The sequence below is a fragment of the Zonotrichia albicollis genome, chromosome 3 (assembly GCF_047830755.1).
Source record: "Zonotrichia albicollis isolate bZonAlb1 chromosome 3, bZonAlb1.hap1, whole genome shotgun sequence".
Taxonomy (NCBI): Eukaryota; Metazoa; Chordata; class Aves; order Passeriformes; family Passerellidae; genus Zonotrichia; species Zonotrichia albicollis.
This window is the reverse complement of record NC_133821.1, coordinates 105,837,263-105,854,717: the sequence shown is the minus strand read 5'-3', so window position 1 is coordinate 105,854,717 and position 17,455 is coordinate 105,837,263. Positions and strand designations below refer to the sequence as shown.

General features: G+C 38.2%; 1 long non-coding RNA gene across 1 annotated transcript; it reads left to right on the top strand.

Annotated features, from left to right (window-relative positions):
* The first annotated feature begins 482 nt into the window (after positions 1 to 482).
* Positions 483 to 16,100, top strand: LOC141728712 (uncharacterized). The gene is made up of 4 exons (XR_012579861.1): positions 483 to 998; positions 2,452 to 2,572; positions 9,751 to 9,825; positions 14,246 to 16,100. It is a non-coding gene; the product is annotated as an uncharacterized LOC141728712 (long non-coding RNA).
* The last annotated feature ends 1,355 nt before the right edge of the window (positions 16,101 to 17,455 follow it).

Sequence of the window (17,455 nt, the reverse complement as noted above, 5' to 3'; positions counted from 1 at the left end):
ATTATGAAAAAGTAGCATTTTTATTGGAGCATTTAAAACTATTGAAGCCAACATTCCTTCACTCTGGTGGAAGTGGATTAATTTCCAACTCTTATTTTAGTAACAGATTTTTCATCCAGCAATATTAAAATAACTCCACACCTCACAAATCCTCTGCAGCAGAATTCTTGCCCTCCTCCTCTTTCCTGGCATCAGCAGTGTACTTTTTTCTCTATTGAGATTGCAATGTACTTAGAGAAAAAGAAAGGGAGACTTCATTCACTCCCTGAACTTTCATTTGAGTGATCCCAAATTCTTATTCAAGTGCTGATTTACACAAGTTGGGATGGGGGAAAGAGATACAACACTTTATAGAATTAGATAATGTCTTTGAAATGTGTGCACAGCATAAGAAATCAGCACTATGTTACACAGCAGACCTTCCCCTGTTGCCAGGTAACTGAAGCAGGGGGACATTTATATTCTTACTGAGATCAGGGGTGTGATCATCATATAATGTAGAGCTACCTAGTCTACCTGTAAATCCTGTAAATCCTATAAATCCTATAGATCCAGGCTGCTGATTTAAGGGATTTAAGGGTGATGCAATGCAAAGAGAGGACAGCAGTTTGGTGCATAATTTTTGAAGGCTTCTCAATGCATCTTAGACTAACTGTGCTTAAAGTTAAAGCTATTTTTAAGTGCTAGATGTCTTTAAATCTAAATATGATTTCATTGTTGCAAAAATTCCAAATTTGGTCTGAATTTACTGATTTGTTGTAAATAAATTTGTTTTGAATGTCTACATCCACATAAATGTGTGGGAGAGCAAAATGTTAGATTGGGTACTACTGTATACAGATTTGCTTTTCTCCTTCAGCCGATAGATTTCAAATATATCTTTGACATGTCTGACTTTACATTTCGGCATTTCAAAAGAAGGCTTGCTTCATCAGTTTTTTATCTGGTCCTAGCTGAGACTCAGAAATAAGTTCTATTTAGATGCTTAGATCATACAAGTAAGTAGAATAAATTATATTTGTGTTTCATTTTCTTGCTTTTGTCTCTCAAATACACCTGCAGTTTTCTGTGTTAAATGTTATGAATTACTGGCTGCAATTGCATTTTATTTGCCCTGGCTTAAGTCGAACTGAAAAGCAGCAAAGCATTCCTCAGACAAAAGTGTGAGGAATATACAAACTTGATGTCTTGGACACTAGAAAAAATATCCATACCTGCCCAGCTCATCATCCATTGGTTTTACACAGTAACAGAGAGTCTGTATGATCTGTGCACATCATGAGAGCTGGCATTGTAGAGGACAGTGTAGGCAGAAGTGTCCTCTGTGACATTAAAAGTTATCTGGCATGCAGTAAGAGAGCTTGGTGCAAAAGGCAGGAATGCACATTTACAGCTTGAAGGTCAAAGAAAAATGTCATGCTTATTTTAACTCTTAAGGTAATAAAACCTCAAAGTATTTATTTCTTGCTGTTATTTAAAGGAAGCTGGGGATATCTAGATGTAAACATCTGAATTTGATCAGATGAATTTGGCTTGCGTGCTGCGATGATTGCTATTTAAAGTGGGTGTAAAAACATCACAGAAAAGGAGATCACTTTTTCTCTTAGAATGGCATATAGCTTGGTTGTTAAAGTATTGTCTTGAAATGAGTTCAAAAATGCAGTATCTGGACCTATTTCTCCAAGTATGAGTGAACAGTCTAACCTTGAACTAGTGACTAGAAGGGAGAGGAAGAGAACAGCAGCAGCTTAAGGAATTTTTATTTTGTGAATCCTCCCTTTTTTGTTTTACTTAGAATATATGAACCCTTTCATCTCAGGCCAATATGTTGCATTGTATTAAACTATTTTTACTACATTTTCATTTCAGCAAGGATGAGAAGCAAAAAATATTCGTAGTTTGATCCAAACTTTTTTCGTCTTGGCTATTAAACAGAGAAAGCATTTATTCAAACAACATTAAAGTCCCAATACTTATCTCATACCAGACTAAATCAGGAATCTCTTCAAGTTACTCTCTACAGTTATTTGGCTATGATGGTATAAAATGGTGCTATATGAATGAAATCAGAATCAGGCCTTGATAGCATCCCCATGTAGAAGAAACATGCTGAAACCTCATCTAGTCAGAAGGAAATGAGCAGCAAACCTTTTACCAAGAAGGTATTCCAACAGAAGTTACATGTTCCACACAAGTTCCCATGTGAAAACACTCTTTCCCCCCCACCAAAAAAATAAAAAAGGAAAAAAAATAAAAGGAAAGAAAAAAAAGTAAAAAGACAAAAGAAAATAGCTTTATTTCGGGCTAAGGATAAATCAGCTGAGCTGATTTTAGTTTTATTTGCAAATTAATTATTTGGGGTTGAAGTATTCTTCAAATAGTGTCACAGGCTGGTTTGGGGACAAAAGGACCTTAAAAGTCATCCAGTTCCAACTTCTCTGCTGTGGGCAGGGACACCTTCCACTAGATCAGGTTGCTCAAAGCCCCATCCAGCCTGGCCTTGGACACTTCCAGGAATGGGGATCCACAACTTCTCTGGACAACTTGTTCCTGTGCTTCACCACCCTCTCAGGTAAGAATTTCTTTTTAACATCTAATATATAATCTACCCTCTTTCAGTTTAAAGCCATTGCCCCTTGCCTTATCACTACATGCCCTTGTAAAAGTCCCTCTTGTTTTGCTTGTAGGCCCCCTTTAGGTACTGAAAGGCTTCTGCAAGGCCTCCTTGGAGCCCTCTCTGCTCCAGGCTGAAAAACCCCAATTCCCTCAGTCTTCACGGGAGAGGTGCTATCTCCCTCTGACCATCTTCATGACCCTTCTCTGGATCTGCTTCAACAGGTCCATGTCTTTCTTGGACATATTCCAAGTGGGTCTCATGAAAGCAGAGTAGAGAGGCAGAATCAGCTCCCTTGACCTGGTAGCCACACTGATTTTGATCTAGCCAGGATATGTTTGGGCTGCAAGGACCTGTTGCTGGGTCATATTGAGCTTCTCCACCAACAGCCCAAACTCCTTTTCTTCAGGACTACTCTCAATACAGTCATTTTCCCGCCTCAATTTGTGCTTGGGATTTCCCCAACCCATGTGCAGGACTTTGCACTTGGACCTCATGAGGTTCACGCAGGCCACCTCTCCGGCCTGTCTTTGTATGGCAACCCCTTTATTCCAGGCTGCACCACACAGCTTGGTGCTGTCATTTGAGGGTGACAGACCACTGCAACAAGCTTTGCAGAGAGCTGTGGAATCTCTTTCCCAAGAGACAGTTAAAACCTCCCTGGATGAAGTCCTGCGCAAGATGGTCTTGGTGAACCTGTTTTACAGGGGGCTGGGCTAGGTGAACTGCAGATGTTCTTTCCAACTCCAATCATTCTGTGATTCTGTGGACAAACTTGCTGAGAGTGCTCTCAATCCTACTGTTCATGTCACTAGCAAAGATGCTAAACAGTGCCGTTTCACATACCAGACCCTGATGGATGGCACTCTTCACTCCATTCTCTTTGGACACTGAGCCATTAATCACAAGTCTCAGAGTGTGACCACCCAGCCCATTCCTTATCCACCAAGCCCTCTAGTCAGAAAATCCATGTCTTTCTAGTTTAGACTCAAGGAAGACATGCAGGACAGTGTAATAAATAAAAATAATGTAAAATTAAATAAATAAAAAATATAAAACAATGAAAAACCAAGAATATTACTTGGCTAGATTAATGATCTGTGATGTCACTTCAAAAATATGAGGAGCAGTGACATAGCAAGACAAAGCAATACTCTGTTTTGAAGGTTTGGTCTGACACATGATCCTTTAGGGAAAAGAATAAAAGGATTTAGACAGAAAATAAAGTTGAGATAACACAGATGGGGCATAAATCACAATACATTGTTTCTATTTTGGGCAGTTGATCTCATAGCTACATCTTCCCAATAACAGGGAAAACATGGAAAATTACCAGGGTTGTGTATTCCTCATTGATGAAGGCTTTGAAACAATTTTGGAAGGAGTTTTGGGAACATAGAACTTTAAGAGTCTGAAAACAAGACATGAATGAATGGCTAGCAGCTGAATAGAAACATGAGACAAGCTATATGAATTCAGATTAAAGGTTTGTTTTGCTTATAGCCTTTCCCCACCAGTGGCCCTTTGAATGGGGTTCCTCTCTCCTAAATGTCTCTGTTCAGATCCCACAGCCACCTCTGCCATCTTTTGATCCTGATGATGAACCCTGAGCTTTTTTCTGGAACAGCAGTCAGTTTGCCCTCAGTGCCATTCATGATGGTGTAGACCTTTCTTATACCACCAGTGACTTGTAACCACAGACTGGCAGTCTGGGTAGCAGAACCAGTCAGCAGCAGGAGCCCCATATAGCTACACAGATAATGTTTTCTTTATGTTTAAGCTGGCCTCAGACAACCCTTCAGGGGGCAGGAGGGAAAGCTGCTGTCATTGTGCGGAGTCAGACAATGAAGAGGAAATCATTCTCCAGACCCTGAAGTTCCCTGAGGTTTTTAAGCACTTGTGGCACATGGAGTGTTTCACACCATTGGTTCTTTGCCTTTCATGTGGTCTCATGTTATGTAATGCACCTTTCCTGGTTAATAATAATCACTAGAAGACACTTTCTCACAGTTTCTTTTGTTACTGACTCTGAAACAATTCATGTGGGGCAGGGAATATTCCTTCTTGCTTTTTATGATTGATTTGGGACGCTGGTCACTCTACACTTTCTGATAACAGCCCTAAAGGAAAAAGTTAATATAGAAAAAACATTCATTTACAAGAAGCAGATTTTACAAAACAAAGCAGAGTAAACAAAAAATAGCAAAAGAAAACAGCACTAGGGTCTTTTTCACAAATAAACTGTAACAGGATGAGGAAAAAACTATTCAATTGTAATTGAGAATTGGAACTGTATCTATGCTAAACCTTTCTATCTTCCTTAAGTTTGTAAGAAACAGATTTTTTCTTACACAGTGATGGCGTAAGAACAGTTCAGTGTCCCAGCACTCAACCTCTACACAAGTTTATAATTTGCTAAAGAGCAGTTACTGTATCAAATTATCCACTATCTAACAAATTTTTGTATTTTCACTAAATTATAAAATATATAACAAACTTTTGAAAAGGTTTTGACATTAATACAGCTTTCTTTGTTTAGGAAATAAAGAAACTCGGAAAGGCTTTCAGGCCCATCAATTAAGATTTCTTGAGACACAGAAAGGAAAATCTCAGATAACTTTTACACATTTTAATTTTAATCGATAAAGAAACAGTTAAAAACATTCTTATAGGTTTGGGTTGTTTTCCTTTATTTCACAGAGCTATCAGATGATGCTAGCATACATTCTTGAAGTATGCTCAAATCACACTAATTTACACCAGCTGACAAGATGATCCAGTGTTCTGGAAATCTCATTCAACTTTTTCATGTCCACAGCAGAGATTTTTCCACAAAAATACATTTTCTTGACATTTTCTAGGCCTTCAATATACCTAAAAATAGAAGCAAAATCACACATTCAGACTTTATGATAATATCTGTTCTGGTAATTTTAAGAAAAATAAGTATATATTAATTGTTTCCTTCAGTTGCCAACTGAAGATTTCATGAACAAATTACAATATAAATATAGCTAATTTAGCACCTCATTCTTTCCCTGGTATGAAGATTTATGGATGTCATCAGAGCCAGGATTGTTGTGGTTACATTGTTCTGAAACTGACTTAATACAACAATTTCAATTCTGGAGCTCTCCCATATTAGTTTTAATGCACAGAGTAATCAGTGGAAAAGAAGTTAAAGATGTGTTTTGGCTTTCCTAGCTTGTATGAACCTGGTATTTATAAAGGCCTTTGTTTTTCAGCAAGAGATGCCTTCCCAGCAGTCAATCTAGCCTCATACTGGAAAACAAAAAATCTACAATCCAAATGCATTGGTATTGTCGTCTCCCTTCAACTATTAAAGAGGGTGTGTTACTTTAAAATTCTGTTCAATTGATAGAATTGATAAAGGCCAATGTTTTCTTAATAAACATTATCAGGTTCTGTTTCAGACTGTCAGTAGGTAGCTAAGTAAAAGTTATCTCATTCCTGCAGAAATAGTGTTTGGTAGGGGCAAGTGGCCGGGGCAGCTACATGTTCTTCAGTCACTTCATAGAACAGAGAAGTGGATAAAAAAAGCTTATTTAAGGGCTACATTTGTCACTTCAGTTCTCAGTAGCTCCTGCATCATTGAGAGTAGTTTCTTATCCAAATTTATGCTTTGCAGGGCCTCAGAATGCTTTTTAAAAGCATATGGGCATTTTGGCTCAGGTATGTCCGTAGCGCAGTAAAATTAGTGTCAGTGGTGCTGGAAAACTGCAAATGAATTGAACTCTTATACAAATGGATGCAGAGTTTCTCATGAAATGAAGCAACCTATCTTCCTTATTCCTAATAAACATAAATAAATTCTCTTTGTATTGTACAATTTCTATTTTGTGGAGCCCCAATGAACAGTGTGGTTTTTATTGAGTCATGAATTGGAAGAGTGCTTTTTTGCTTTAGAATTTCTTTATCCAGAGTCAGTCACAGACTAGTTTCTATTTGAACTTTCTCTAGAGTTTACCAGATGTTCTGTTTGGATTCCATGTTACTATATTTTGTTTACTGAAGTTCACAGATGGACTTTTCACTGAACTAATGAAAACTTAATGAAATCCATATATCTATTTAGCATTTGAGAATACAGTATAATATGATGCTTTCTGTTGCTGTTTGTCATTCATGCTTAAATTGGCAGGACAAATGCAAGCCTTAAAGAGACTGTGAGTTTGCAAACAGCCAGAAGGTTTTGCTTCTCTTCTTTCCTGCTATGTGCCCCTTGCTATCTTGTGGCAGCAGATAACTCCACTTTCCATGGTGCCTAGGTTTTGCTTCTGTTTCAGCTAGTAAAATAGGAAAGCAGAGGGTCAGATAAGAGGTGTGTTCAAAAGCATGTGTCAACAGAGTTGGTTAAACTGGAGGGTTCCTGATTTCAGGAACAGAAATCAGTGAGGAAATGAAAAAAAAAAGAAAACCAAAAGAACCAAAACCATCCAAAGCCCAACCATTTAAATCAGTTTCTGTTGAATGGCAGTTATGGACAGATAACCCCAAACACTACACTTCCTGCTGTAGGGTGTGTGAGTACCTCACAGGCATAGAGGGTTTTGCAATACGAAGTCTAACCAGAAGCCAGTTCCAAATGCTGTTCCCCAGAGGCTGATAGTGTTCAATGCATGTAAGGATGGAGTACACCCTCTGAAACTTTGTGGGCAATGCTGTATCATGGGGAGCAGCCAGCGTGTAGGAGCTGAAGACAGACATCTGGACAGGCTAAATAAATGGACAGAGAATAACCTTGCGCAGTTAAAAAGAAATTGATACAAAGTCCTCCCTTTGGGGTGCAGCAGTGCAGGCTGGGATCTGTGTGGGTAAAAAAAGAAGTGTTGTAGATATCCTGAGTTCCCAGCGGTCAGCAAGTCGAGCACTAACCAGCAGTTGAAATTTGCAACAACAAAGGTTAACTAACACTGAGTTATGTTAGCAAGAGTGTAGCTAGCAGGTGGGAAAAATAATTTGCTTTTTTCCCTCTTGTCAGCTCTTGTGAGCTACTTGTAGAAGTGTCTGGGTTTAGATTCCTCAGAGCAAAAAAGACATTGACAAACTGGAGGGTCCAGGGCAAGACAGCCATGTAGATTGTGTGACACACACCGAGCGATTGAAACAGCTGGGTTTGTGCTTCTTTGGAGAAGATCAGGTTAAATCTCAACACTGGACTCATCTGTCCAGGAGATTTATAGGGAAGATAAAGCCAGACTCTTCTTGAAAGTACATAGCAAAATAATGTGGGACAACGGCCACAAATTGAAAATTTTTGTTGGCTATTGGTAAATAATTTTTTACAATATAGTCAAGAGTTAAAACACATCACCCATATAGGTTATAGGACCTCCATCCTTAAAGAAAATTGCAAGGCAATTGAAGGTGACTGGGCAACCTGGTCCAATTAGGTGGATCCAGCACCAAATCTGGATTTACTCAGAACTCCTTTCTGGATTTTATCACAATGATTCTGTGGTTAAATTTAGGTCTTTTTAACACCTTAATGTGACATTCGCCTTTTAGAAAAAAATATTCTGAGAAAATAATGATTAAAGTCATCACAAGTAATTTTACTCTTCTCTGTCTCCAATAGTACTTTGAATACTCCTTGTGGAGGAAGGCAGTGTTTTGAAAGCGGACTAATGACTATAAGTTTGAACAGAAAGATTCTTTCCTTATGAAAGTATTTGGAATATTCTGGAATAGAATATTCACAAACTATCCAAGTAATGAAAATGGAGGGTCCAGTAATCATACTGAATAGAACTCATCACTTCTTTTCTAAAATACTCACATATCAATTGTATTATGTTTTCAATAATGGTAATAGGGATTTCTGCATGTAATCTTGGGATTGTGACCCTGTAACATAGAGCTGCAGCTGTTTTCCTTTATAACTGAAGATGGACTCTAGGCAGAAAAAAACAGCTGTGTCACTTTCTCACCTCAGCTTGAAAAAAAAAAGAAATTTTTTTCTTCTAGGAAGGTACACTAGAGGAAATTTTACAACAGATCATTTTCCCACAGGAAAATGGGGATTTATGAACACCTGGATTCCCAGCTTCTTGGCCATTCATGAGACAGAGTCTTATAGTGCAGGTCCTTGGGAAGCACCCTGGTCCCATGACATCCTCAGGCAGATGCAGGCAGCCAGGGTGCTCCCCAGCAGGCTGTCAGAGAGGGAGGGAGTCTGGAGAGCACAATGGATTTCAGAAACATGGATGTGTTCCTGTAGTGGAAACAGGGAGTTTGACTTTTCATCCCCTTCCCAACACTTTTCAAAACACAAAATCATTTGCAGAAATAAAGTTAAGCTTCCCAGCCAGCTGCATGTCTATGCTGAAGATCCATCCAGTCTTGACTAAGCTTTTCAGTCTGGTCACAGGGAATGTAATAGTGGCTGTGTAACTTAGGAACACTCTCCTAAGACAGAGCTGTCTTCAGATTTTCCAAAGAAATGGGCAATGAGTATCCCAAAGATGGTACAGGTGTCAGAAAACTGCTTTCTCTTATTTTTTAAAAATACTAATGACTTCATAATACATTCATCCAGCACTGACTCATGGAAACACAAGACAACCTGAGAAAAATCATGAAAGTAAATGAATATTACAGTTGTGTTACATTCCCTGAAGAAAACACATGTTCTCTGTGTTCTCTGCTCATGAAGTGTGGTTGGGGGAAGTGAGCACATTTGACTCCATCCATATATCAGTGTCTGAACCCATTCTTTAAAATGTTTGCTACTTTACGTTATACCAAGAGTAGCTTTTGAAACTTATTAGGCAGTATAATATATAGTGCAGATGATACTAAATATGATGAACATTTGAATTGTTGCAGTTTGACAAGAAGAATTGCCATAATGAAGAGATAAAGATGTGTAATACATAAATCAAGTTCAAACATCAAAATTTTTAGATCTTGGCCAGGTCTAAAGAGAACATGTGTTATTCATACATCTTTGAATTACAGACATGTGTTTGCACACCTCTGAGAAAACAGATGACATTCCCATATCCAGTTTGAATAATGGTATATATTTTTGTCTTTGAGCAGGGCTTTACTTCAATTTGCCCACGGCATTTTTCCTCTTTCTTTGTATTTGTTTTCCATGTTTGGTATGTAAGTTATTAGGGCCCATGCAGGAAAAGGACTGAGACAGCTACTGGACAAGTGGAGATAAGAGCTTCTTCCCTGAAAAGGTAATTCTCCAAACAGATGAAATACAAAAATCCATCATAAGATAAAGATATGGCTGATCAACAGAACATGTAAGCAGATCAGTTTCAAACACCCAACTTCAATGCTTTAATTAATTTGCTCTGATTTTGTGCTTTACATTGTTAAACAAGTTTCAGCGGAATAACATCCAGAGTGCTTTGTTAGCTGCAAGATGGTGGAAAGGTGTTAGAGGTGAAGGAAGCTGGGACTAAGAAAAGGGCACAAGGGCTGGCATGGTGAGTGGGAAGCCTACAGGGGTAGCAGTGCCTGAAGGTTCCTGCTGAAGGTGTCTGCCTCTTTCCCTATTCCAGTTTATTTCCTGAGAGTTGTCTCATTGGAAGGAGGGGAACTTTATAAGACATAGCTTAGTAGAATTTGTTCTCAAGATCTCCATTTTGGCCAGAGAAGATATTTTTAAGTTCAGGAACTGCTAATGCAGTGACAGTGGATGCTCTGGCTTCCAGGACATGCACCATAAAGAACAGCCAATTTTATGTGCTCCCCTGCTGCCAGAAACAGGGTGGTTCCTTCATGGGTCACTGGTTTGTCCCTGTCAGGCATTTGTTAGGTTCCTGAGAAGGTGGAAAGGGATAGAATATCCACTCCAGAAACTCCTGCAAATCTGGAAGAATGTTATGTCAAAGTGGCTGATGACTGGTGTTTCATCTATGTCACTTGTGTCACCTGGCACTGAGGATTCAGGAGTACCTGCTGCCTTTCATTAGACCATCACTGCCTCAGTTTTTAAATACTTCCATGAACTGCCCAGTTAGGAAAGAGTAACTGCACCACTCTCTTTGGCACTTCTTCTGACAGCAGGGACAGGTGCTGCCTCATGGGAAGAGGCACTCTGATTTGCTGTACCTCTACATCTCATGCTGACATTATTCCTGGAGAAATGCATCACAATGGGTCCCTGGCCTGAACAGGAACATGTCATTCCCTTAATCTCCTGACTGACATTAGTGCCAGCTCTGCCTTACTCTTAACCATGCAAATTATAAGCTTGAAGGACCAGAAAAAGAAAATCCTCCATTACTGTACTTCTTTTCCTCTCAGAAAAGAAACAATACTTAAGTACTATGGAGCATGCTTACAGACATTGTCTGCCCATCAAAGGCATTTCAGAGAACCCTATAAGCTACACAGAAAGTGTGGCCAGTTCGATGTTATCTCTCCATTTCAACTGCAATTTTTTTCCTGTATGTATAATTTGTTCACAGCAATTACATGAACATGAAAACAGAGACAATCATCATTAGATAAGATTTAAAATTTCATCATTAATCAGCTCCTATTTCTGGCCATTTAAAAGCATTTAGACTGCCTTTTCTCTTTTGATTTATTCTTATTTCCTTCAAAAAATCAGTGGTGATATTTTCCACTTAAAGCATTGGCAGAGTGGAAGTGCTGCCTGTGGTTGATCTCCTATTCTTGGTCATCATGTTAGCTGGCTCCCAGTTCAGTTGGAGCCAGCTTACTGGCTGGCCTAATGGGATTTCCAGACCTGCATCCTCTCCTTATGGTGACTGTTCCTCACTCACCCTCAGAGCTCCCAGAAAGCTTGGCAAAGAAGGGGTTGTCCTTCAGAAAAGCTTATCAAAAATGAATTTTAGGGAGGGAGATAAATCTCAACTTCTCTGGTCTTTAAAGTAAAGGAATGACCTTCCTGTCTCCAGTGACCTCTCTGTTTCTCAGCTCAAGCACAAATCAGTGATCTCAGTTTCAGCACTGAAGCTCTCATTTGAGAGTGGCTTGGACAGTGCAATCACATAAACCCTAAAACATATTTTCCTGTGCCAGATTTGGACTTTTAAAATATGCACATTGAGAAATTAGGCTGACTATGTGCCAATTCACCATTATACAGAAACACATCCAGAAACTCAAAATTATGAGTCTGTGAGGATTTGTGAAGTTATGAGAAACAGGCAGCAACAAAGGAGGTACTGATTTTCCATATTGCCTTCAAAATCTTTCATGATGAGTTTTGAAAGGAAATATAAATTCTTAAATTAATGTACTTTTTACCTAAGTAACTAATTTATTCCTGGGATTTAAAGACATCATTTGTCATTAAATGATAATCAAAATAAACTCAAAAACCTGAAGAGTCTATACTTACACTGAACTCAAAGGACACGTCAGATTTCTACCAGTGACACAAACACGTGACTTAGGTTTTATTGCTTTATCCCTCCTAAAGATTTTATGTTGGTTTAACAGACTTCACTCACCATGCAACCTCAAAAAAGGTGACATATCTTGATGTCTGGTGGTTTATTTCAACAACAATGAACTCTTAAATCACAGCTGAATGTGGCCAGGCACAAAGGAAAGGAATCAATCCCTGCAGCCATTTTAGTCAACATTAATAATATTAACTCATGATTGTCTAGAAACACAAATGATAAATTTACAGAAATAGTAAGCTGGGACTCAAACTCACGAATTATCTAGTCAATGAGAGAGTCACAGAAGACCAAGCACATCAAGAACATGTTACTTTCATTCACATGTAGCAAAACGAACATAGCCAAAAAAGGTATATTTGTAACCTGCAAGGGTCCTTCATAATTTGCTAAATGTCTGTTTTACATTCTTCATGTTTACAGTACTATAAATTAAAGCTGACATTTTTGCAGCAACCTGTGCTGTTTTTTCCTATATGCATGAAGTAGTAGCAGAATATCATTAAGGCCCACATTTTCTTTCTAGTGGCTGCGCTCAACTGCAGCTTTCCAATAAATTGTTAACTCTGCAGGTCTTCATCTCTCTAATTTTCCAGTGACTAATTCAAAGAAAGAAATCTGCTCTCAGTTGCTCTCATTGTTACTGGTTTAGATTATTAGAACTAAGTTATTCACATCTCTCAAGAAAAGTTTGAGAAAAAGTGATAACACAGTATCCATTAGTAACATTAAATAAAAAAGGCACTAATGAGAGACATCTTATGGAGTTAAAATTTACTTGCCCTTTTAGAGCTTTTTTGTCTTTTAAGGGTTATTTCCCTTTCTAAAAGCTATAGATACCTGATAACAGCTCCTCAGCTCTATCATATCAAAGTTTGTCAGAAGAATGATTGGCAGAATGACAGGCTTCTAGAAGCAAATGAGGGAATATTTTGCCCATTAACAAATTCACACAAAGGATTTTCCAACTCATAAACTGGCCACAGCAAAGTTTTTGGAGAAAGAAGGGAAAAGTGCTTCACAAAATTATTCTAGAAGGTCTTAAAAATTTTATGAGTCTTACAGTCATTCAGAGGGAGCTCATTTTCAGTGGCTGCTCCACCCTATTAGGTATAGGTCTATACATGAATTTGTAAAGAAAGCTGGTGTTTTTTTTAATCTTCTCAGCACTCCTTTCACACATCTTCATCTTTTCTGAAATCTTACTCTATAAGACTGAAAACTGTTTTCCAACCAATGTCATACCAACCCTGAAGGTAACAAAGTATTAATTCCTTTATCTTATATATGGTAGTCTTACATTTGCCCTGTTTTGAGATAAATCACACTTTAGATGTTGAACCCAAATATATGTATGTATGTGTATGTGTGTGTGTGTGTGTGGGTGGGTGGGTGTGTATGTGGGTGTGGGTGTGGGTGGGTGGGTGGGTCACAAATTACATTTTTTAACCTCGTGTTAGACAGGAAAGGTAAATTTCTTTTTGTGTGGTGCTGCTGACAGCATTGCTATAGCAAAAAGAGTTGTCCTTTGTAGAGTATACATAGTCTTGTTGGTCTGGGCAGCCAAGTAAGTGAATCAGACCATAAGTGACATTTCCTTCAATAGACACTTTCCAGAGTGAAAACATCAGGAATAAGGTGGCCGTGTTTGACACTACCCCAGAGAATGAGACTGGAGGTGATAAACACTGAACTTTCTTCGTTTCTCTCTTGTGATTTAGCCAAAAAGGATCTATAATTTGGATTTGTCACTTCTCATTCATTTAATATTAAATATTTGCCTTTTCTAATGTAACTGGGGCCACATTGCCTCCCTGTTACTTTAAGGGAGATGAAGTTTACACAAGAAAAGCTGGTTTACGAAGAAAATAGGTGCACAAGCCTCTACAATGCAACATAGAACAGTAATGAAATGCAATGCCATGATGAAATTATTTTGAGTTTTTCTTTAAAATATGTCAATATGCTTTAAAAGTTACAAACACAAGGGTAGCATCAAATCAAGCAGATATAATTTAGTTTTGCAGGTGTAGCTGATTTCAGCTGAGGATCTCCTACTGCCCTCAGAAAAGTTGTCAAGTTATACTCCAGCATCTACCACATGACCTACTTTGATTTTGGCCTTTTACATATATAACAAAAATAAATCTGCTATATTTACAACATCTATTTAAAGAGCATAATGTTCTGTTAAATCTTTTTGGTACAGGGAAGCTGGACCACCTGTGATGGTCCTTGTAACCTGAGAATCAAGGGAAGGATTGAAATGACCTTGCAGTTCTAAGAGCAAGATGTAGGCATCTAGCTCCCCCAAGAATCAATGGAAAGCAGTAAGCACCTCTACATTACTTGGTGAGTATTTGGTTAAATATCTACCATTGTTACAACTGAGAGCATGAACACCCCTTCTAAAAGGAATACAAATGTGTAGTATGACAAAAGCTCATACTGGAAGGATTTTGGAAGATAAACTGAACCAACAGAACATTTCAAAAGATGGTTTCATAGAAGCTCACAGAACCAGTCACCATTCCATTAAAATAACTGCTTTAGAAAGAACATATTTGTACCCTTGCAATACATTTCCCACGTGCTGCTGTGAATGCCATTCCTTTGAGAAAGGAGCCCGTATCATCGGAATCAAACACTTGGGAAATGCGACGGGGGGAGGTGGAGGCCTCAGCCGATGGCAGCTCGCTTAACCCAACCGCCAGATGAAAAGCAAATGCATTAAGAGCTCTGACGTCAAATGACAGGCATCTTTCCAAGAGAAATTTTGTCAGAACTTCATATAAATCAAAAGACAGATTGCAAAGCTTTTTATTGGCAATTGCACTTGTTCGTGAGGTAAGATAAATTCATAGGCAGAAGAAAGGTAAGCCAAAAGGCGTCTTCATTTTGCAGACCTTGTCTTGCAGCTCTGGAATTTCCTGAACTGACAATTGTTAAGAAAATCCAGAGATGGTGTGTTCACATCCATGATTAGTTGCATACTAAAATAAATTGCAATCAAAAGAAGGGCTTCCTAAGTGGATATTTAGATGGAATTCCAGACAAAAAAAAGCAATGGAGAACGTTTTAGGCAGGATTTTTGCCAGCTTTGCTCTTTTCCAGCCAGGACCTTAAAACCAGGGAAATTCAGAGTTGTTCTAGACTACTTGTGTCTTTGGATGCATTATCCTGAGTTTTATAGTGGCATATAGTTCAGCCAGGAACGCAAATTGTGGTCTTGGGTTCAAAAACTCTCTGGAGAGTTTTCCAAACTGTTGCTGCTATGACAGTTGGAGAACAGACAAATGTTTCAGCAAGAGTCCAAGGGACAGTCTGTCCTCAAAATCCCTGCTGCCAATGTGACTTCATTTGCCCAAGCCTTGATTTCTTCTCCAAGAGAGATAACAGAACTCAAAGACAGCAGATAAACACTGCAGTCTATACATCAACAATTATCTTTAAGATCACAAAAATTTATTGCTTTTTGAATATCTAGTCAAGCCTGACAGTTTTAAAATACTGAAAAAATATCTTTGCATGGTGCACTGGATAAATATTCTCTCATATTTTTCTATTCAAAATTATATTGGTAAACAAAATCTAGTAAAGAACTAGTAGGCAGACACTGCCAAGGAGTGATTTATCTTTTCCTCACAGAGACATCCACTCAAGGTGCCTATGTCTCTCCTTTGACTGAAAGAAATCTATGGAAAAAACCTGGATTTAGGCAATGAACTTCAGGTCTGAGGTGCGTCTTTCCATTATGCCCAAAGGTGCTGATGGAAAAAGATCATAACATTACCTTCATGCTCAAATGTCTTGCATATATCTGTTTTCATATTTGAGTTATCAGTGCCTGTGTTCCTTCTGTCAGGTTCTGTGAATTAACTTGGGTTTCTTCATCTATTGGAAAAAAATAGAAAGAATTGCATAATTTTTTGCCTGTTACTTAGTTTTCCCAGGTATTTTGTTTTTGTCCTAAATTGCAACTAAATCCCGAGTATTGAGGCATAAACCCACAGTCTTATCTAAAAAAATGAATGTTTATGAAAAAATCCCAAAAGTAGAGAAAAGTGAAGAAAAACTTTATATTATCATTCAGTAAATATTTTATGATCTAAAAAGTATTATTTTTATTATTATATAATCCTTATATTTGTTATTATTTTATGAGCAATAAATCTATGTTAGAGTTAACTTCACAAAGAAGTTGCATCAGTTCAGAAAATTATGATTGATTTAATATAATTTAAAATAATAAATGTGCTGAATGTACTGTAAAAATCTCTGGTGTTTTAAAAGACAATATTAAACACAGAAAAAAAGATTTGCAAAGATTTCAGCATATGCATCTTTCTCATGGGAAGGGAGTATGCAAGAGAATACAACATGGGTGTATTCTAATATTGCACTCTTTCAACTGGAAGGTTACTATAGTTTAGGTGCATGATACAAAACTGTAATTTAAAAAAGAAAAAGGCATTTTGGTCAACTACTCAAGCTCCAAAACCAAGTGTTTTCTACAAAATAATCTATGGTCCATGGTATGCCTCTCGTATGAGCTCATCTGCAGTGCTTAATGTAGATATGAAAACTTTCTAGGTCTTACCAACCTCTCCAACAACATGAGAAACTGGAATGCCTTAGGTGGGCCAACAGTACAAAATCTGACTCACTCAGTAGTGTAGTTTTTGGACTTGCTTGTTGAGGAATTATTAAGTTCACAGTATCAGCATCTGAACTCTGATCAAGAACCCTTGCTGAGAGGAACAGGCAATATGTATTTTCGGAACTCTTCCCTGGAACATTTACATTCTTCACAGTTTCTTAGACATTTTTACATTAGTTGCAAAATATGTTCACCACATATGTTTGGTAGCTTTGTACCTTTTCACTTTAGCACCTGTGAGACTAATCTGGTCTAGGAACATAAAACATGATTTTCTGGTGTAGATTAATTCCACGAGGAAGGGTGAGATATTTCAAGTCAGCCACAAAGCTCCTGTGTGTCAGTGCTGAGACAAAGGGAGCCACTGGGAAGAAAGCTTTGGCTTGGATGGGTATGCTGGGCAATAGGGGAGACTCAGTCTCCAGGATGTAGGATGCAGGTTGACTAATTTGTCTGTATTTCTGTTTGTTTGGTATTAACTTACACATTTGAATTGTGTTCAGAGGTGTTTGAGTTGATGTGGTACTGCGGACTCCACCTCTTGGCTATTCAAATCCAGAATATGCTGAAATGGGAGACTGTTTCTTTCCAGTCTGCTCAGGGGGATACAAGCATGCAATGGGCATAAAGAGAAGCCCAGGAGCCAGGGTACACAAAAGGCATAGACTCACTTTTCTTGGGGCTAGATATCAACTTCTAGATCTAAACAGTTTTCCAGACCTCCAGACATCAAGTATAGCCATGCTGACATACCTATTT